General features: G+C 44.2%; 1 protein-coding gene across 4 annotated transcripts in view; it reads left to right on the top strand.

Moving 5' to 3' along the window:
- The first annotated feature begins 10,777 nt into the window (after positions 1-10,777).
- The window catches only part of LOC112106480 (tropomodulin-3), a 46,617-nt gene continuing 37,427 nt past the window's right edge, over positions 10,778-19,967 (top strand). For 3 of the 4 annotated variants that reach the window (XR_002908107.1, XM_029910764.1, XM_029910763.1), the window contains exon 1: positions 11,345-11,407. The gene's annotated coding sequence lies outside the window, so the exon portion shown is untranslated. Of the gene's footprint in view, positions 10,851-11,344; positions 11,408-19,967 lie in introns of those variants that run through there. The other variant, XR_002908108.3, reaches the window with a different exon arrangement.

Below are 19,967 nucleotides of genomic sequence, written 5' to 3'. Positions count from 1 at the left end.
GGGGTCCTTCCCCACCACCCCCATGTGCATCCCCTCTCCCTCCACCATCACAGGACTGGGGTCCTTCCCCACTACCACCATGTGTATCCCCTCTCTCTCCACCACCACAGGACCAGGCACCATCCCCACCACCCCGTGCTGCACCCCACTCCCCTCCTTCCCCAGATCAGGAGATCCGTCTCTCTTCCCCTTCCTCCTCTCCATTGTCCCCATGCAGTATCTTCCTCTTCTTTCAACAGCCAGGCTAGTCTCCTGGGTCCAATCTTCTATTATCCTCCCTGCAGAATCCCCTTCTCTGACAAAGATTTCAGACTAGGTAGTATGGATTGTATGGTCACACTTGCATGCGCATATTGCCCCTGTGTGGAAGCTGTAATTGCAAATGGCCAGTTATACACCTGGTTGTGCCGTCAGTGCATTTGCAAACACACAGTCCTGGCACTATGCACAGAAATTCCGGGTGCATATTTTCCCACGTGCAGTTAACAGCTGGCTTGACAAACACACATTTTATCAGCATTAAAATACCCTCCTACCCAGCTTCAAGGACAGTCTCTTTGGCTCACTAAACACCTGGCCACAGAGAGTGAATTCCAGAGGTGTGGGTGATCCACAGAGAAAGCTCAGCCTCTGCTCCTCCAGAGGTAAGTTTTAAAACCTGACTGCAAAATCGGTTTAGTAGACTGTAACCAGAAATGCAGAACACAGAGTGGAAGCAAAGCAACCTCAGAATGACTGGTTCCCATCCATTTAAGACTTTGTAGAGCATAAGGAACACCTTGAAATCAAATATTTTGGGTTTACCCTCCAAATTTTGGTTTACCCTCCAAAGGGATGTGTGCACTTGAGTAACTGGGCAGTTCCTTAGCTGAGCCTTCCTATGCAGAGCTGATCTCAGCATCTGTGTGTAGCTGCAGCTGGGTGTGTCCCTACCTGTATATGTGCTGGAGGAGGCTTGAGAGCCTGTCACAGCAGTACAGTATAAAGGGAGCCCAGGCGGGCTCAGTGGTACCCCAGTTCCAGGTAGCACCCTGGGGGGAACCCGTCATTGTATACTACATGGAAGCCGAGTGTAAGTCATAAAGTATAAAAAAAGCTGAAAATGACTGAGAACTTAAAAATTGGACAGTAACTTCCTGTGAATCCCAGCGATGATTGAACCTGGTGGTATTTTAAACAAAAAAGAGCTCTCAGCCACACTTGTAGCTGTTTCCATTGTTCCACAATGAGTCAGACATTCTAGGTTTCAGAGTGACACACGGAATAACAATCCTGGAATCTTATTATATAGATCTCTTATTTTAATATTATATATTACATTTAATAGTTTATATTATATTATACTGTTTTGACACTGTTTACAAAAGTCTCAATATTATTGAAACAAAACATTTTGATGTTTCCAGATTGATTATTTATTTCAGAATTTCTATTCTATTTTGACTCTTTGTTTTGATTAAGCAGAAAAACAAATTTCAAAATGTTGTAATTTTCCATGGGAACAAAATTCTGTTCTCTGAGCACAGACACTAGCACTTGCATTCATGAAAAAGTCAGATAGCCCTGGGTCTTCATATTGATAGCTTTGCAGACCAGAGGGCTTTGTTGTCTTCTCAATGGCTGTCTATGCACATTGAACAAGAGGGGTGATAGAATGACACCCTGCAAGAACATGTGTATACAAGTTCTTGGGATGGAAAAGTAAATATTTGTTAGTACCTTTTGGGAACTTTCAGAGAAAAAAAGAATGTACCAATTTGAAGGTTGCTCCATTCACTCTCACAACCAAACCAATTAACTCTCAGTATCAAACTCAGCTCTTACAGTAAGTAAAATCAGAACAAACACTTTGCCAGTGCCCATTGCTAGAACATTGAACAAACCATAGACAACAAAGCTATCTCCACATGAGGATCACACCTAAAACAGACTGGTAAATATCAAGGATACCTGTGGAATCAACTTCCCTGGTATTTATGTGTAATAAGGCATGTATTCATTTACTTAAATAATGTGAATATTTACAGTGTAATGTTATGAATGTCTTAACTATGATGGGGATACTGGAAAGTGTCTTCATACAACCCATCCTTTCATCACTCATAAATATCAATGGTTATCAGAAGAATCAGCCATTGTGTACTTTCTATTTACAATGAACATAAAATTATAAATTACTCTGCTTTTAGTAAATAAATACAGATCTAACATAGTAACTAAACTATTTTGGAAGATCTTTGGTTAATGTCTAACTCTTATGAAGGCAGTTTTATTAATGGTTAGAACAAAGGACTAGGAGCAAGAGATCTCTGGGTTTTAATGAGACAAAGCCACTGGATACTGAGCTCTGTGTGCTGAGCAGCTCGGTATTGGACAGTGGGTGTTGATCAGACACCATTTGAGTGCTGAGCACTAGGTGGGGAGCCAGTAGGGGCAGAGAAGTTTGGGCCACTGGACCAATCATTAAGATGTCCATGTGCTTCATGACAATCTGGCTGGAAAGCTGGATAAAAAAGCAGGACCTGACTTCACCTCACTGAAAAGCAAATGCTGGATCTGAGCTTAATTTTCCTGTGGGAATAAAAAATGCAACTTTGAAATGTAACAGCGTTAGCTTCACTCCATACACTGTCAAAGGCTTCAGGCACAAGTGGCAGGACCTTTGGTAGGAAGAAAAGAGAAAACTCACTCAAGACAGTGACAGAAGTGGGCCAACTTGGGCGCTTCAGTCACTCTGGTTGGGAAAATACTAGTATACACAATAACACAGTGTACAGAGACAGCCACCTCCTTGAAACGCCACATCCCCAAGCTTCAGATGACATGAGTCTCAGATCCATACCAAACCACTCCGACATTTCCCATAAGAAATGGGCCAAAACCAGAGCCATGTATCCAACATCTCTCCTTTCTCCTTGTCTTGAACAGCTTGGCTAAAATTGGAAGAAGATCTGAGCACCCTTAGTTTTGATTATCTGTGTACAGTACTAAAGCCAATGGGGAAAAGCAAATTCAAATTCCTTTGAAATGAACCACTCTATAAACAGTGCCTCAGATCTAAAATGATGTTTGTCAGTAAATTTTGGATTAGGTTTTGAGTTGATGCTGGATTGCAAGCATTTGCTGGCAAGGGTCATAGTTGGGGCCAGTTTAGGTGTATGGTTGGGGCCAGCTAGTGGGCTCTTGTTAGCCATAGGGTTGCGGCTGGATATTTTCACTATGGATAAGGTTTTCACAAGGATGAGTCTTGGGTCTGGAGGGACTGGGTGGAGAGAATTGTGAATATGCAGTGGTTAAGGACCTGGCTATAGGTTGAGAGCAAACTGGACACAGAACTCCAAAACCAAAGACTGGCCTTGCTAAATCCAGGATGACATCATGCTTATTCAAATACTGATAAGTGAAAATATGAAGTGTCAACAAAGAAGCAAAGTTAACTTTGTGCGTTTGTTCTCTGATAAACTGCTTGAAGTTTTCAACTCTGCCCAAAGTCTTTAGTCCCACCTTAAAACATTTTTGACAAGTTGAAACTGTATCTGTTCATTTGTACATAGAGATACCCTCCCATAGTGATTTTCCCTTTCCTTTTTGTTTTGTTTTTACCAATAAATTACTTTTGTATCCTTCCTGTTACAAATCTGACAATCTAGAGCCTCTTTACCGTCTGTGTGAATTGGCTGGAAACAGTATTATTTTCCCCGCTTTGGCTATGATTTTTTTTCAATTGTTTCTTTTTTCCTTTTCCATCACAAACAGAATTTGCAATCAAACAATTAGAAACATGAAAACCAATCCTAATCTCAAAAATAAAATGATACACAAAAGAGTGTATTGAATCTGATCCATACACACAATAATATACATAATACAATAATACATAAAGATTTATACAATAATACATATGCAGGTATAACAATAAAACTACTCCCCCAAACCACAGTATATATACAAAGGCAAGTAGCACTGTATTTCTATATTTTCCTTTGTATATTTATATTGTATGTTCTGCACTGCAAAATAATTCTTAGTTCTCCCAATATCACTAGGTTGCAATTAAAAGGTATCCAACACAGCCAACAAACCTGATAACTGTTGTGCCCCAGGTTCCCAAGATCTCTTTGCATCAAAGTTCTGAGACAGATTATTGATTGTATTTTTACTGCATGAGAATCCATACAGCACTTAACTCTCAAAAGTATGTCTAGAATGTACTAGGCTCTGTCTAAATCTCCAGATGGATTGTTAGGGGGATCACTCTATTCTTCTGTTGTACTGGAGGGGGTATTCCCAGGACATTTCAACAGCAGACTAAATCATTTCTTTCTTTAAGGACAACCCCAAGCCAGATTAACCATCCACGCAATTTGCATAGGGATTGCTCATCTGCAAAAAAGAGATTCACCTCTAAGCGGGGCAACTTTAATGCTAACATGGGATTCTACAGCAGCCCCACTAACTCTGAATCAGGGCATTTCCTGCCCTCTCCTGGACCAATCCTACTTACTTTTGGGGATCCACAGGCTGGCTCCAAATCCACAAGTGGAGCATGGATTATGAATAGCTAGTGTTATTTCATCCCCATTTACGGAGGACTGGCTCAGGGGAGGACGGGTTCAAGCAGTACAATCTGGGTTGCAGCATCTTAAACCTCTGGATCATAAATGTGGGTGTCCAAAAAGAAAATATGGCTGTCACAACTATTTGTAGCCAAAATTTATATTTGTTTGTTTTAAACTTAATTGTTCCCTACTCCCCCACAGTTTTATAGATTATAAAGCCAGAAGGGACCATTGTGATCATCTAGTCCAGGGGTCGGCAACGTTTGGCACGCGGCTCGCCAGGGTAAGCACCCTGGCGGGCCGGGCCAGTTTATTTACCTGCTGACGTGGCAGGTTCGACCGATCGCGGCCCCCACTGGCCGCAGTTCGCCGTCCCGGGCCAATGGGGGCGGCGAGAAGCCGCAGCCAGCACATCCCTCGCCCGCACTGCTTCCCGACGCCCCCATTGGCCCGGGACGGTGAACCACAGCCAGTGGGGGCTGCGATTGGCCGAACCTGCCGTGTCAGCAGGTAAATAAAACTGCTTACCCTGGCGAGCCACGTGCCAAACGTTGCCGACCCCTGAAGTACAACCTTCTGTGCTGAGGCAGGACCAATTAAACTTAGACCATCCCACAGGTGCAGGGCCGGCTCCAGGCACCAGGCACCCAAGCTGGTGCTTGGGGCGGCACCTGGAGGGGGGCGGCGCGGCGCTCCGGCCGCCGGGGAGAGCGGGGCCACAGCCGGGCTCGCCGCCCTCCCCCCGGCGCTCTGGCCGCCCCCCCCCCCCCGCCCTCGCCCCGGCCACCGGGGGGAGAGCCGAGCCCCCGCCGGGGCTCGCCGCCCTGACCCCGGCGCTCTGGCCGCCGGGGTCGGGGGAAGAGCTGAGCCCCAGCCGGGGCTCGCGGCCCTGACCCCGGCGCTCTGGCCGCCAGGGTCAGGGGGAGAGCCGAGCCCCCGCCGGGGCTCACCGCCCTCCCCTCCGGCCGCCCTCCCCCCCGGCGCAGAGCCGGCCCTGCACAGGTGTTTGTCCAACCTGCTCTTAGAAATCTCCAATAATGGGGATTCCACAACCTCCCTTGGAAGCCTATTTCAGAGCTTAACTACCCTTATAGTTAGGAAGTTTTTCCTAATATCTAATCTAAATCTCCCTTGCTGCAGATCAAGTTCACTACTTCTTGTTCTACCTTCAGTGGACATGGAGAACAATTGATCCCCGTCCTCTTTATAACAGCCCTTAACACATTTGAAGATGGTTATCAGGTCCCTCCCTCCCCACCCCTGTCGTCTTTTCTCAGGACTAAACATGCCCAGTTTTTTAAACTTTTCCTCATAGGTTAGGTTTCCTAAACCTTTTATCATTTTTGTTGCTGTCCTCTGGACTCTAGCCAACTTATCCACATCTTTCCTGAAGTGAGGCACCCAGAATTGGACACAGTACTCCAGCTGAGGCCTCACCAACGCCAAGTAGAGTGGGACAGTTACCACCCATGTCCTACATACAACACTCCTCTTAATACAGTCCAGACTGATATTAGCCTTTTTTGTAACTGTTGACTCATTTTCAATTTGTGATCCACTATAACCCCAGGATCCTTTTCAGCAGTACCATCTAGCCAGTTATTCCCTGTTTTGTAGTTGCGCCTTTGATTTTTCCTTCCTAATTGTAGTATTTTGCACTTGTCTTTATTAAATTTTATTTTGTTTATTTCAGACTAATTCTCTAATTTGTCAAAGTTGTTTTGAATTCTAATCCTGACTTCCAAAGTGCTTGTAACCCCACCCAGCTTGGTGTCATCCGCAAATTTTATAAGCAGTCTTTCAACTCCATTATCCAAGTCCTTAATGAAAATATTGAGTAGTACTGGATCTCTGCAGGATCATCCTAGATACAGCTTCCCAGTTTGACAGTGAATCACTGGTAACCACTCTTTGAGTATAATCTTTACCCATTTGTGCATCCACCTTACAGTAATTTCATCTAGATCTTATTTCCCTTGTTTGTGTTATGACCCACAGGTCTCAAATGTGGGTCTGGAGAGTTTCTAGGAGCAGGCAGCAGTGATACTCCCCAACTCTCCATCTGGAAGCCTGCTGACACTTGCTTACCTGGGACCCACGAAGCCGAACACCAGTTTGATGCTCTGCCGCTGCAGTCCTATTGGCGGAGTCCCAGAGCAACTGATTGGCCTGTTGGCCCTACTTAAGCCAGCAGCAGGAACAGGAAGCTGTCTGTACAAGTGAGCTTCACCCTTTCCTGGGCTGAATGACTTCCTGCTCCTCTGGCTTGATTTCCTGGTATCTGATTTGTGGTTCTGATCTCCTGGTATGCTGACTCCAGTCTTGTGACTGTGGACTCTGTTTCTGACTGCTAGGTCTGGCTACCCATGATCTGTGATAGTTTGCTCATGAGAATGTCACATGGAACTGTGTTGAAAGCTTTACTAAAATCAAGATATCACATCTACTGCCTCTTCTCTATCCACTAGGCCAGTAACCCTGTCAAAGAAGGAAATTAAATTGGCTTGGCATGATATGTTCTTGACAAAACCATGCTGGTTATTTCTTATAACCCTATCATCCTCTAAGTGCTTACAAATTGATTGCTAAATAGTTTGTTACAGTATCTTTCCAGGTACTGAAGTTTGACTGATCTATAATTCCCTGGGTCCTTTTTCTCCCCCTTTTCTCCCCTTAACTTTTAAAGATAAGTACTAAGTTTTCCCTTCTCTAGTTCTCTGGGACCTAACCTGTCCTCCAGGACTTCTTGAACTTAATTGCTAATGGTTCCAAGATTGCTTCAGCCAGTTCCTTAAGTATCCCTAAATATCAAACATAACATTCTGAGAGAATATGGATTGTATATCAAGGGAGCCAGGGCTAAACTGTTTTCAATAGCAGATTCTTCACTAACACATGAAACTGATCTCAGCCTGAGCTTAGCACCTTTCAGAAAAGGCACGTCTATTTATCCAGCTTTTCTTTCTACGGATACCTAGTCTACTGACGATATTTTTCCTATCTCTATCCTTTTAAAGCCATGATGCTTACGGGAGTCATTGTGTATTAGTTCCCTATAAATGGAAACTGGTTTCGCCTTAGTCTCAACTATATACATTGAACCCAGATACTACAGTCAGTTCCACACAAACGCCTGTAATAAATAAATAAATAAATAACGTATTTAGCTCAGGCTTTGTATATTCCTTTTATTTCTATAGGCTGTATAATGCTATGAATGAAAGTGTGACTGTATTGTACAGTATCTGCTGTTTGTCTTTGTGTGCATACAAATCATTTCAGAGACGGTACAAATCCCAGTACTGCACAGACCTCCCCTGTGCTACACTTTCCCCACAGACATATAATAGTCTTTAAAATATTGTTTATTTCAACCATTGAAAAAGAAATTACACAAATCCCTTTGTGGGCATTATATTTGACCTCTGACACATGCATTAGGCTGTCAGCTTGGAAGAGGCCCGCATTCTAAAGACTGAAGGATTATAATCTATTGCTAAGTATTTGTGGGAGTACTCTTGTGATTATAAAAGTCTCTTCACTCACTCTTAGGCTGGGTGCCAGAACTACTGAGCTTTGCTTTGTGGGTCTCTCAGCCTGAGCATTCACAAGTGAAACTCACAGCTATTATAAAACCCAGTCAGCTCGCTAGCTGAACACTCTTAACCTCATAGTTGTCTACACAAAGGGTGTTTCATACTGTGAAACAAAGAACCCTTAGATTGTTCCATTTTACATATTCGACTGTTCCATGTTAAGTTCACACCAAAAGGAAGAAACATTCTTAATTTTAATAAAATACAGTGGGTAAAATTCAGCTCTTATTAAAGTCCATGTGAGTTTTGACATTGATTTCAACAGATCTAGGATTCCATCCACTATCTCACATTAATTTAATAGTTATTTTAGCTATTTAAAGTCAAGTAATTTATAATAGACATATTACATATGCCCCTTTACACTGGATATGTTTTATGAGGCTGGAAGATCAGGGGTTAATCCTGGCCCTATTGAAGTCAATAGCAAAACTCCCATTAACTTCGGTAAGGCCAGGATTTCACCCCTTGTTTCTATTCCTGGAATTGCAACAAATTTCCTATGGCAACTTGTGCAAGTCATGTAAGAACTTGGTTCCTCAGTCTCCTCATCTGTAAAATGGAGATAATACTGCTGTATCCCCTAGACAGAAAAGAAGACAAATAATTTTGTTAGAAAGATTATTAGAGAGAAGTTAGTATTGCTGTCAGAAATCAACCATATCCAAGGAAATTAGAAAGATAAATTCAGGGCCTTAACATGTCACTTGCCAGTCTAGTATACACCAGGCCTTCAGGACAATAAATAAACAGAATAAGATCAGCATCTATAATCACCCTATACAAAACACCTTTATACCAGAATAAGGCTTGGTCTATGCCTAAAAAAAATTCGCCCCCAACCAACATAACCATACCAGCAAAACTATCAGGATAGATGCAGTTATACTGACAACACAGTCCTTTTGCCATCATAGCTTACTTTATTCAGGGAACTGGTATAAGGTATGCTGGCAAGAAGGCTCTTTTGCAGTAGGGTTGCTGATATTGGTTGGACATATTCCTGCAGGTTTCATCACATGACATAACCTTTAATTCCTGGAGACTCCAGAACTATCCTGGAAGGTTGGCAAACCTAATTTTCCAGGTATGTGCAGCATCTCCACTGTGAAAGTTTCCGGGTATGGCTATACTAGGAAACCCTTTTTAGTGTAGACAAGGCCTGAGCGTCTCCACATAGAGGGGGCTGCACCGCTTTAACTGTACCAGTAGAATTAAAACGGGACAACTTCTGGGTATCCCACAAAGCTATTCCACTCACCCAGGACTACAACTCCCATGATGCCCGTGGCTGCCTTGGGCTCAGAGAGAGGGTGCGCAGGCGCAGTGACGGGGGGAGAGGGACAGTTTCGCTGAGGAGAGGTGGAGGACGCTGGGTGCCTGCCGGTGCCGGGGTGAGTCTGTGGGGGCAGGTGGTGGCGGGCGCGCGGGCTGTCTCTGGGCTGGGCCCGGGTGCAGCCCGCGGTGGGGAGAGGCCCGGCTGGGGGCAGCGAGCAGAGCCTCCCCGGACACAGGGCGTGGGGCGGGGTGCCCCGAGCCGCGCCGCCGGTGCGGGTCTCGCGGAGGCGCCGCGCGCCCCGCAAGCCGGGCGCGAGGCTGCTCTACTCGGGGTGTCCCTAGGAGCAGGGGAAGGTTTGGTCCAAGGGTCTCTGGCAGCGTCACAGCTCCACGCCCCGGGAAACTTCCTCCTTCCTTTGTCGCTGCGCTCAGCGCCCCCGCCCCCGGGATTCCCTGCCGCGCTGCTTTATCTGCCTCCTGACTTGAAAGGCTCATTAGCGTCCCACCAAGGGAAACCCCCTCCTGAAACTCGCTGTCCTCGGGCTCTGGGAACAGCAACTTTCCCACTCTCTCCTCCCACCCCTACCCATTGCTCTGCGGCTTGCATTGTAATTTGCTCTGTTAGAACATGCAGCCTTCGAGAGCCTTGGGGTGGTTTCTCGTTTCTTAAGCCATTCTGTCCATCTCCCCGCCCCTGATATGTTCTGGCTTGGGGCCTTGGTCTGTTGCTTTGAGATCTCCAGCCGAGTTTTGTTAACTATCGGAAAATAAATGCCCTGTCTGAAAACTTTCTTCATTCGTGTTGATGTTGATTAAGTATTCGATAATCAATCAAGATATTTGCAAACAAAGGTTTGGTGTTCCAGGAATCATGATCACGTCTCACCCACACCTGCATTCTAAATCAATAGATTGGAAGTGTACTGCTTTTCTGTGTTAGTCTTGGAAGCATATGTTTGTAAAACAGTTTTACTTAAAAATGTAATAGAATAATCATCACAGGTCACCTGCAGAAGGGAGAAAAAAATAGGCTAGTACCCTGTTTAGCGTTTTTCTGAGGTATAAAGAAGAACTTGAAATGGCTTTTGCCAAAAAAAAAAAAAAAAAGTCTGTGGGGTGACTTTTTTTTTAATGTTTGTGGGTTTTTTTTTTTTTACATTAGAAGTGTCTGACTCTTTCATTATATTCTAAAATTCTTGGTGTTTTAAAATAACATCTATTTAGCTTAGTAACCGTTTGGCGAAGGGAAGCCTTTGTTAAAAATTCAGCTTCCCCCCACCCCCTTCCTCAATCCCTTCAAGTGAAGTATGCAAGCTAACAATGTATGTTTTCTGAGACCCCGAGCCACTCCTCCACCAAAACCATGGAAAGGGCACATCACAATTTTTTAATCTTCTTCAGATCATCTTTAATATATGTGAGTATCAGTATTGCACTTAGCTTTCTTATTGTTTTGAAGACATGAATTCAAACATTTATTTTTCTATCTTCCCAAGTAGCAGGTATGTGTTAACCTTTCTATATCAGCAGTCTGACTGATCATATAAAATAGCTACAATTTATACTTTAAAAAGTTGGCCTGCAGAATCAGAGCTCTCTCTTTCTCTCCTCAGCTTTGACACAACTCTCTAAATTGTTTTGTACGTGTTCTGTAACTTAAAAACTGTGCTTATAAATAATTTTTAGAAAGCTACTTGCCAAGGAATGCTTTTCTGGCATACCTATGTTTAACAAAATGATATGTACTATATGGAGTGTTAATGTAGAAATCTTCCGGTAATGAAAACTGCATGTCTCATGAGGCTGTGTTCAAACAGGAAATAGGCCCATTATAAAGATATGTTTACGTCAAGGCATGTAACTTGAATGACAAGGTTCAGTGGGCCCCTTTGCAGTGTAAATGTGCATATACTTGTCTGTTTCCGTGTGCTCTGAGATTCTCATGAACAAGCTTGCTGTGTTGGCCTCTGAAAGGTAAACTGTGACCTAATGTATTCTAAAACATGGTGTTAAGTTCTTTAAGCTAGAAAAATTAACTCTAGAGGAAGGCAGAAACAAATATTTTAAAAATATATATTTTTAAATAATTGCCATGTTATCAGCAGTGGCAAAGTTAGAAGATAGTTGGGTAATCCCGAAATGTAATTTAAAACAGGAAAATAGCGAGTAGGCTATTTCAGTAAAAAATTCAGATCATAGATATTCAAACAGCTGTGTTTACAATACCCTGTTGCAGTAGAGACAAGAAAAGAAATAGTATCTGGGGAAACAACAATTATTCTATCTGGGGTAATTTCACGTTAATATGCCTTAACGCAAATTTACTTTAACACAGTTAATGTATCCTATACAATTACATTTTGCTAACTGATTGTGTATATAGATTTTTGATACACAGAAGCTTTAATGGGATGAATGATTTGGCATGGACTAGTCCTTCAGAACTTGGAAGGCTTGGTCTTTTGCTTTTCTTTCCATTGTTAGACTACCAAGTATGTGGGATGAATTTAAAATAGTTTGGTAACTGCTAAAACTTGTTTTGATATTCTAGATGAAAAGATAAAAGGGGAGCATCTTAAAGTGAATTTTTCCTTTCCCCTTTTTGTTTCAGGCCATGAGTGGGTTGTCACTGCTAAATAAGCAAAAAAGGGAGAAATTATGTTGCATTCTATCTGGAAAATTAAAACTAAAGCATACTTTGTCTCTTCTGTTTTTCTTAGAGGATAACAAATCACTTTTGAAAATGCTACATGTGTGCAGTGTATGAGCAGGAAGTCCTTAAGTGTACACACACCTGTAACCTTAGCAAGTGATTTCTGCCACAGGCGCTCTTACCTCCCCAGGGCAGTTGATAACTGCAGGATTGTAGCTAGTTTGAATTAGTGTGTGTTAAGGCTTTTTTATTATTCTGGTATGCTTATCTTTCTGTTCTCCAGTTCAAGGTCTGGCATTTATCTACGATCGTAATACCTGCCCTTCTGCTAGAAAGGCTTACAAATCTGGAAATGCCTTTAAGCTGGTTGTGCTGAAGAGCACAGCTCATTCACCTGCTGTCCCCAGAAGCTCTGTGTCATTGCTACAGTGCTTTCAGCCCAATAAATGAAAAACCCAGTGTTCTTGAATCAGTCTCCTGTGGGAAATTTCATAATGTTATCTACTAGGTTATTTTGCTGTTCAGTCCTATTTGTATGATTCTATGGAATGGGTGATTGCATTTTTAAGAAATAAGCATCCAGGTATAGGATCTTATTGGACAAGATTATCTGGAATAATGTAGCCATCTTTTAAAACAACCCAGTACTGTGCTCACTCTGCATCTTTGTTAATGCTATGTATTTATGGACTAAAAGTATAAGCACAAAAAGTAAACACTGCTAAGCTGAAAAGAGTCAATAGCTCTTACTGATGTAGAGGGAAAAAATTGCAGGTATTGGGCAATATAGATTCTTCCAAATGTAATCTTTGGTGGAAACATTTTTTCTTTGCAGGTATATGGAGATGCAAAACTGTAACATCTGAGTTTGTGATTATGTATTAGGGATTCCAGTTGCCCACAAAGGCATCTTAATTTGACCAGAAAAGTGCTCTTGGTTGATTGCGATCATTTGACAGGACAATTGGCATAATGTATATAAGTTTCATTATAAGGTGAACTACATTTTCTCCAACTATATCAAAATTTACAGTGAGAAAAATCTACAACTTGCACTGTAGAAAAACTAGAGTGGTATAACCCAAGATGGGAATCCATCTAATGTAGTGGTCCCCAGTGCGGTTCCTGCGGGTGCCATGGTGCCCGCCGGGGCATTTATGTGCGCCCGCCTAGTGCCCAGCAGGGGAGAGAAGCTGCGGCCCCGTGCCTGACGGGGATAGAGAACTCCGGGGCTGCAGGCTGTGGGCGCTGGTGTTCTTGGTCCCTGGCAGGCACGGGGCCGGGGCTTAAGCCGGAGAGAAGCCGCGGCCCCGCACCTGCCGGGGACAGAGAACTCCGGGGCTGCAGGCGCCAGTGTTCTCTGTCCCCGGCAGGCGCGGGGCCCGCCTAATGCCCAGCAGGGGAGAGAAGCCGGGGCCCCGCGCCTGCTGGGGACAGAGTACTCCGGGGCTGCGGGTGCCGGTGTTCTCTGTCCTCGCAGCTTCTCTCTGGATTCGTATATTATGTAATATTATATATGATGTTTTTCGTATTATTTAATGTACCAATACAGAATAAGCCTTGAAAAATTGTTGGCGCCCGCCACACTCTTCTGAAAACATGAATGTGCTACTGGCCACAAAAAGGTTGGGGACCACTGATCTAATGGATATATAACTCTTTAGGACTGGATTGGTTATGAAGAGAAAATGATTGCCATTTCGGGGCCAAGCACATGAAACGATTTGGTGGTGTCAGCTTAGTTCTTAGTAGTAGGTGGCCCTATCACAAAATTACCATAACTCTCCAAAAATGGTACTCTAATTGGATGATTCAGCAGAAATGCCAAGGTTTGAATGGCTGTAAATCAGTGGTCACCAACTGGTACATCATGATCGACTGGTCGATCCTGGAGCCTCTGCCAGTCGATCGCAATCTCTGTCTGCTAAAAGTCCAGCGGGGCTAAGGCAGGGGCCCCACGCTGCTCTGGGAAGCAGCCAGCACACCCCTGAGGTCCTGGGGGAGGGGCAGGCATCTCTGCACACTGCTCCTGCCTGCAAGCACTGCCCTCGCAGCTCCCGTTGGCCGGGAACGGGGAACTGGGGCCAATGGGAGCTCTGGGGATGGTACCTGCAGAGAGGGGCAGCGGGCAGAGCCATGTGCACCTCATCCCCTCCTTCCTCCCCCACCCCTCCCAGGGGCTGCAGGGGTGTGCTGGCCGCTTCTAGGAGCGGTGTGGGGCGGGGCAGGCAGGGAGCTTGCCTTAGCCCTGCTGTGCCGCCGTCCGAGCTAAGCACCAACTGGTGGAAACCTGCATCCCGCCCGCCCCCCGCCCCGAGCCCCCTCCTGGAGCCAGCACCCCAAATCCCCTCCTGCTCCTCAACACTCTGCCCCAGCCTGGAGCCCCCTCCTGCATCCATGCCCCCGGCTCAGCCCAGAGCCCCCTTCCACATGCCGAACCCCTCAGCCCCAGCCTGGAGCCCACAGCCCTTCCTGCACCATAACCACCTGCCCCAGCCTGGTGAAAGTGAGTGAGGGTGGGGGAGGGTGAGCGATGGAGGGAGGGGATCAGGGCCTCAGGGAAGGGATGAGGTAAATCCTGAGTTGCACTTAAATTCAAAAAGTGATCTTGTGCCTAAAAAAGGTTGGAGACCACTGCTCTAAGTAGTAGTGCGTAGTACTATTAATGAGGGATCCCACAATGAGAATCTAAAACTAAGAATGTGGTGGTATTCATATTGCCTTTGTCACTTTAAAATAGACTTCTTATTTCTTCTAGTTTTGGTAAATGAAGATAAGTTGTTAAGTCTTGTTTAAAGAGAATGTGGGGTTCATAAATGGTTACGTGTATTCTTGTACATTGAGAGTTAAAGTTGCTGGCATTGTAAGACTTCCTTTGGGGAAAACTTTAGATTAGGCTCCATTAAGCAGCTGGAACTGTTTCAGTCTCTGATTGATGGTGGAATGCTGATAAAATCTGCCCGTAGACCCTCCTCTCCCTGCCAATTTAGATTCATCCGGGAGCTGATTGGAAGAAGACTCTGGAGTAACAAATGAGGGTAAAGTGAACTCTGTAAGCTTGCTGGCAAAAAACAGCTCCATTTGTTTTTATGATGTCACTTCTATTTTAAAATCTGAAAAAAAAAAAAAAAAAAACCATTTTAGTGACTTCAGTAAAGCTTAAGATTTCAGTTTCAACTCTCCCTCACAAAACTATGATTAGAGAAGTATTAAGGCCCTGAGAAACTGTCCTTAAAGGTACTGGAGGTAAATTTCTCAGGGATGTCTTTGAAGGAAAAATAAAAAAATTAGGTCTTGTTAAGCATTCAGTTCCAATCCACACTTTAAGAGAACACACTTACAGAATAATTCAGGTGTTGAGGTGAGATGTATGAAAGTAGCTGAACAGTCCTTCAGAGATTGATGATTCAGCTAATATAAGCAGTATAACATAAGAATATTTCTCTCCAGTGCTTTTATTTCTGTTGTTGCTCATCATTTTCCCAGGCAGCAGCAGAGTGACCTGATTCCTGTTTTTTTCACTCCTGTCCATAGTGTTCTAACCAGTCTCGTGTTTTAACTCTCCTGATGCTTAATAAACCTAGGACTAGCAGAGGAGACATTGGCGTTGTTTGAATGCAGACTGGGACAGCACTGCATTAATTCATATTTGGAATGTAATACTTTTAGTGATGACTGCTAAAAACTATTTTTAAATGAAAGGTCAAATTTATCAAAAAATCATGGCTTTGTCCTCCTCCCTCCCTTGCACCCCCCCCTTAATAAAGTTTTCTATTTGACTGGCAAATGGGAGAATAAATTCCTCAAGTCCAGCTATATTGTTCTAGTATCTTAGTTATATATACTCTGAGGATAGTGACCTTTCAGACTTCTACGTGCAAAGTTTAAGCTGTAAACTATAAAGTTAGATCAGTGGAAAACACTGGATCCTAGATTGACAGGGGAACTTTGAGATGTGGTTTGGAATGATTAATTCAAATAACAATGGCAGTAACATGGCTGTAGCGAAAGCTTTTGTGAAAATGAATTGTTTAGTGTACTAAATTGGATGCTGCTTTGCAGAAAAGGGCACTATGCGCCCCAAAGAGCTTACAATCTAAATACTTCTTCCTGCCTCCTGTGATGGAGTGGGAATTTTCTGTAATATTTTGCATGAATATTGTGTGTACCTAAGGCCTTGCCTACACTGGCGCTGTACAGCGCTGCAACTTGCTGCGCTCAGGGGTGTGAAAACGCCCCCCCTCCCGAGCGCAGCGAGTGCAGCGCTGTAAGTGTCAGTGTGATCAGAGCCTGCAGCGCTGAACGCTCACTCGCAGCGCTGCAAGCTACTCCCCTCGGAGAGGTGGAGTACATACAGCACTGTGAATTCCCGAGTGTAGCCAAGGCCTCAGTTTCCCCTATATGCTATATTGTTAACTAGGTAGCGGGAAAAGATTGTTTACTCTCTGCAGAGACCCAGAGATACAGGTGTGATCCACGCCTACTGTCTGGGGCCTGAGCCCCATGTGACAATGGTTGCCTGGGAACAAGAACAAAGGACTGGGGAGGGACACGGTTGGGGGTTGTTAAGTGTAAGCTGCTGGAAGCAGGACTCTCTCCTGAACTAGCACAAAAGAACGGCTCTGGGCTGACCCGGATGGACCATGCTGTAACTTTCTGTTCTGTATGCTAACCAAGGACTTTCTATGCTGTGTTCCAGACAGCTAATAAACCCTACTGCTTTTACGATGCTAGCTGAGAGTCACTGCAGTGCCTGAAGTTGAGGGTGCATTGCTCCTTTGGGTGTTCAGTTCTCTCTCAGGTGGATTAGCTGAAGGGAACTCATGGTGTGAAGCAGGGGCGCTGAAGGCTCCAAGGTTCGGTCTAAGAAGGCGGTGAAGCCAAGTGTCTTATCCTAGTGAAAGAGTGAGACCCTAAGGGGGCCTGGCACACTGAAGGGGTTCTCCAGGGACTGTTCCAGAGCACTGGACCTATGGATCTGTGACACCAATATTTTGTCGTCAATCAAATAGCGCACAAGCACATTTTTGAAACTAGTTGTTTGTATTGAATGATGGAAAGCAAATAAGTGCCAAATTTAACAGTAAATTATAGCACCTTAGTATAGTTAATGGGAGGTGAAGGGTTCTAGCTTAGCAGGAATAACTGCGTAGAACTGCTGTTTGCCCTGTACTAAGAGTACTGGAAACCCTGGCAGCTTTTTGGAGCTGAGTATGTTTTATATAGACCTTAATCTTCTTTTGCAGACCACATTCTGCAGATAGTCGTCATGGTCAGGGACTCTTTTTGTACAGCGCCTAACACAGTGGAGTCCTGTTTCATGACTAGGGCTCCTAGACATTACAGTAGTACATATACTTGTCACAACGATCAGTGTTACATGGTAATCTTTTTTGGAAGATGCCTTTCATTATTAAAAATGAAAAGTGTACTTTTAAAACTAGTCTAATACTGATCCATAGGTATTTACCCAGTGAACCCCAGAATGATTTTAAATGGTAGGTTCATCCCAAATCTTGAAAGGTGACTCTCACTTCTTTTAAGTAAGAGTATGTGTCAGGGGACGCTTAACTTGCTAAGGAGAAGATTCAGGATATTACTCAAGTGTTCTGTTATAGTTTCCGATTTTATTTTAGTAAGCTTAAAAAAACCCAAACCACGTATTCTATCCCACATCCTGTACACCCGCAATTGCACCTGTGTCACTAAGTCTGCAGTGGGTAGGGCTGGTGGTCTCCCACTGTATTCTCTAACAGGTGTCTGTAGGTTTTGCAAATGGATGGGAAGCTTAAAATTTCTTCCATACCCTGGAAACCTGTAGCCTCTCAGATGACCTAATCACTTGGGAGCCTTGATTGGTTTATGATGCGCTATCAATAGAACCATCAGGCCAGCTAGAACAGCTTCTGAGATCAATATAGTGACTATATGGCATCATATACAAGACAAATGAGGTCCGTGGACTGCAAGTGGAATCTTAATATATTACCAATATTTATCTTGTGTAACTTCCAGATTACTTTCTCAAGGTGGAAGTGCTAAAGACAGTAAGTGGAAGGGAGTTGTGGGAGACCGTGTTGTTTGAGAAGTAGCACAAAGCCTGGTTGAAGAAGGCATATGGTACTGAAGTTGATCATATTGTTTTGGTGAAGGGGTTAGTTACTGAGCCACATCAGGACATTTTTTTAATAGGTTCGAATCACTGACAGCATTGCAAATTGTTTCAAATTATAAATTGCTTTGTGATATTTGAATGCAAACACTCTCACAAAGTTGAAAAACAGCTTAACTTGGCACTCAGAGTATGCAGCTTAGTGGCTGACAATGCTGTGTAATTAGCTGCAGGAAATGTTTTCCTTTGAGATACTATACTGAATGGCTTAAATTAAAAGGAAGGGGAAAAACTTCTCTGTTCTAGAGTCAGAAGTTAGTTTGTATACATATTGTGTGGGATGCACTGTAGTTACATTAATTACTCTGCAGATACTGTGAATCCTTAAAAAAACATTTCAGAAATACACCTCTACCTCGATATAATGCTGTCCTCAGGAGCCAAAAAATCTTACCGCGTTATAGGTGAAACCGTGTTATATCGAAATTGCTTTGATCCGCCGGAGTACGCAGCCCCGCCCCTCCGGAATACTGCTTTACCGCGTTATATCCGAATTCGTGTTATATCGGGTCGCGTTATATCGGGGTAGAGGTGTACTATAAGGCTATGGCAACTGTAGCAGTCTGTGCTAGACTATAAGGTACAGAATTTAAGTTGATGGTGTCCTTTGTTAATTTTGAGTCACCACTTTTAAGCACCTTCTTACATAAATCTGTACATTCATAGAAATGTAGGGCTGGAAGAGACCTCAAGAAATCAAGTCCACCCCCCTACTCTGAGGCAGGACCAAGTAAACTTAGATCATCCCTGACAGGTGTTTGTCCAACCTGCTCTTAAAAACACTCCACAGCCTCCATTGGAAGCCTATTGCAGAGTTTAACTACCCTTATAATTAGAAATTTTTTCCTAATATATAACCTAAATCTCCTTTGCAGTAGATTAAGCCCATTACTTCTTGACCTACCTTCAGTGGACATGGAAAACAATTGATCACAGTCCTCTTTAGAACAGCCCTTAATGCAGGGGTGGGCAAACTTTTTGGCCTGAGGGCTACATCGGGATATGGAAATATGAATGCTCACAAAATTGGGAGTAGGGGTGCGGGCTCCGACTGGAGGTGCAGGCTCTGGAGTGGGGTCAGAAATGAGGAGTTTAGGGTGCACGAAGGGGCTCCAGGTTGGGGTGCGGGGTGTGTGTGTGAGGGCTCTGGGGTGGGGCTGGGGTACAGGAGAGGGCTCCAGGCTGGGACCGAGGGGTTCAGAGGGCGGGGAGGGGGATTAGGTCTGGGACAGGGGTTTGGGGTATGGGGGAGAGGTGTGAGGGCTCCAGCTGAGGGTGTGGGTTCTGGGGTGGGGCTGGTGATGCTGGAATGGGGTAAACCCCCGATACCACTCCCCAGTGGGAGCTGAGGGCTGGAATAAATGGTCTAATGGGCCGGATGTGGTCCATGGACTGTAGTTTGCCCACCCCTGCCTTAATGCATTTGAAGACTGTTATCAGGTTCTCTCCCCCCGCTCCCCAGTCATTTTTTCTCAAGACTAAACATTCCCAGGTTTTTTAACCTTTCCTCGTAGGTCAGAATTTCTAAACCCTTTATTGTTGCTGCTCTCCTGTTTGTGCACACCTTTTCTGAAGTTTGGCACCCAGAATTGGGTACAGTATTCCAGCTGGTACCTTACCAGTGCCAAGTAGAATGGGACAGTTACCTCCTGTGTCTTACATCCAGCACTCCTATTAATACACCTTAGAACAGTGGTTCTCAAAGCCGG

The sequence above is a fragment of the Terrapene carolina genome, unplaced genomic scaffold (genome assembly GCF_002925995.2).
Source record: "Terrapene carolina triunguis isolate 2854851 unplaced genomic scaffold, T_m_triunguis-2.0 Scaffold67, whole genome shotgun sequence".
Taxonomy (NCBI): Eukaryota; Metazoa; Chordata; order Testudines; family Emydidae; genus Terrapene; species Terrapene triunguis.
The sequence above is the reverse complement of the archived record's forward strand: the minus strand, read 5'-3'. Positions and strand labels throughout refer to the sequence as shown.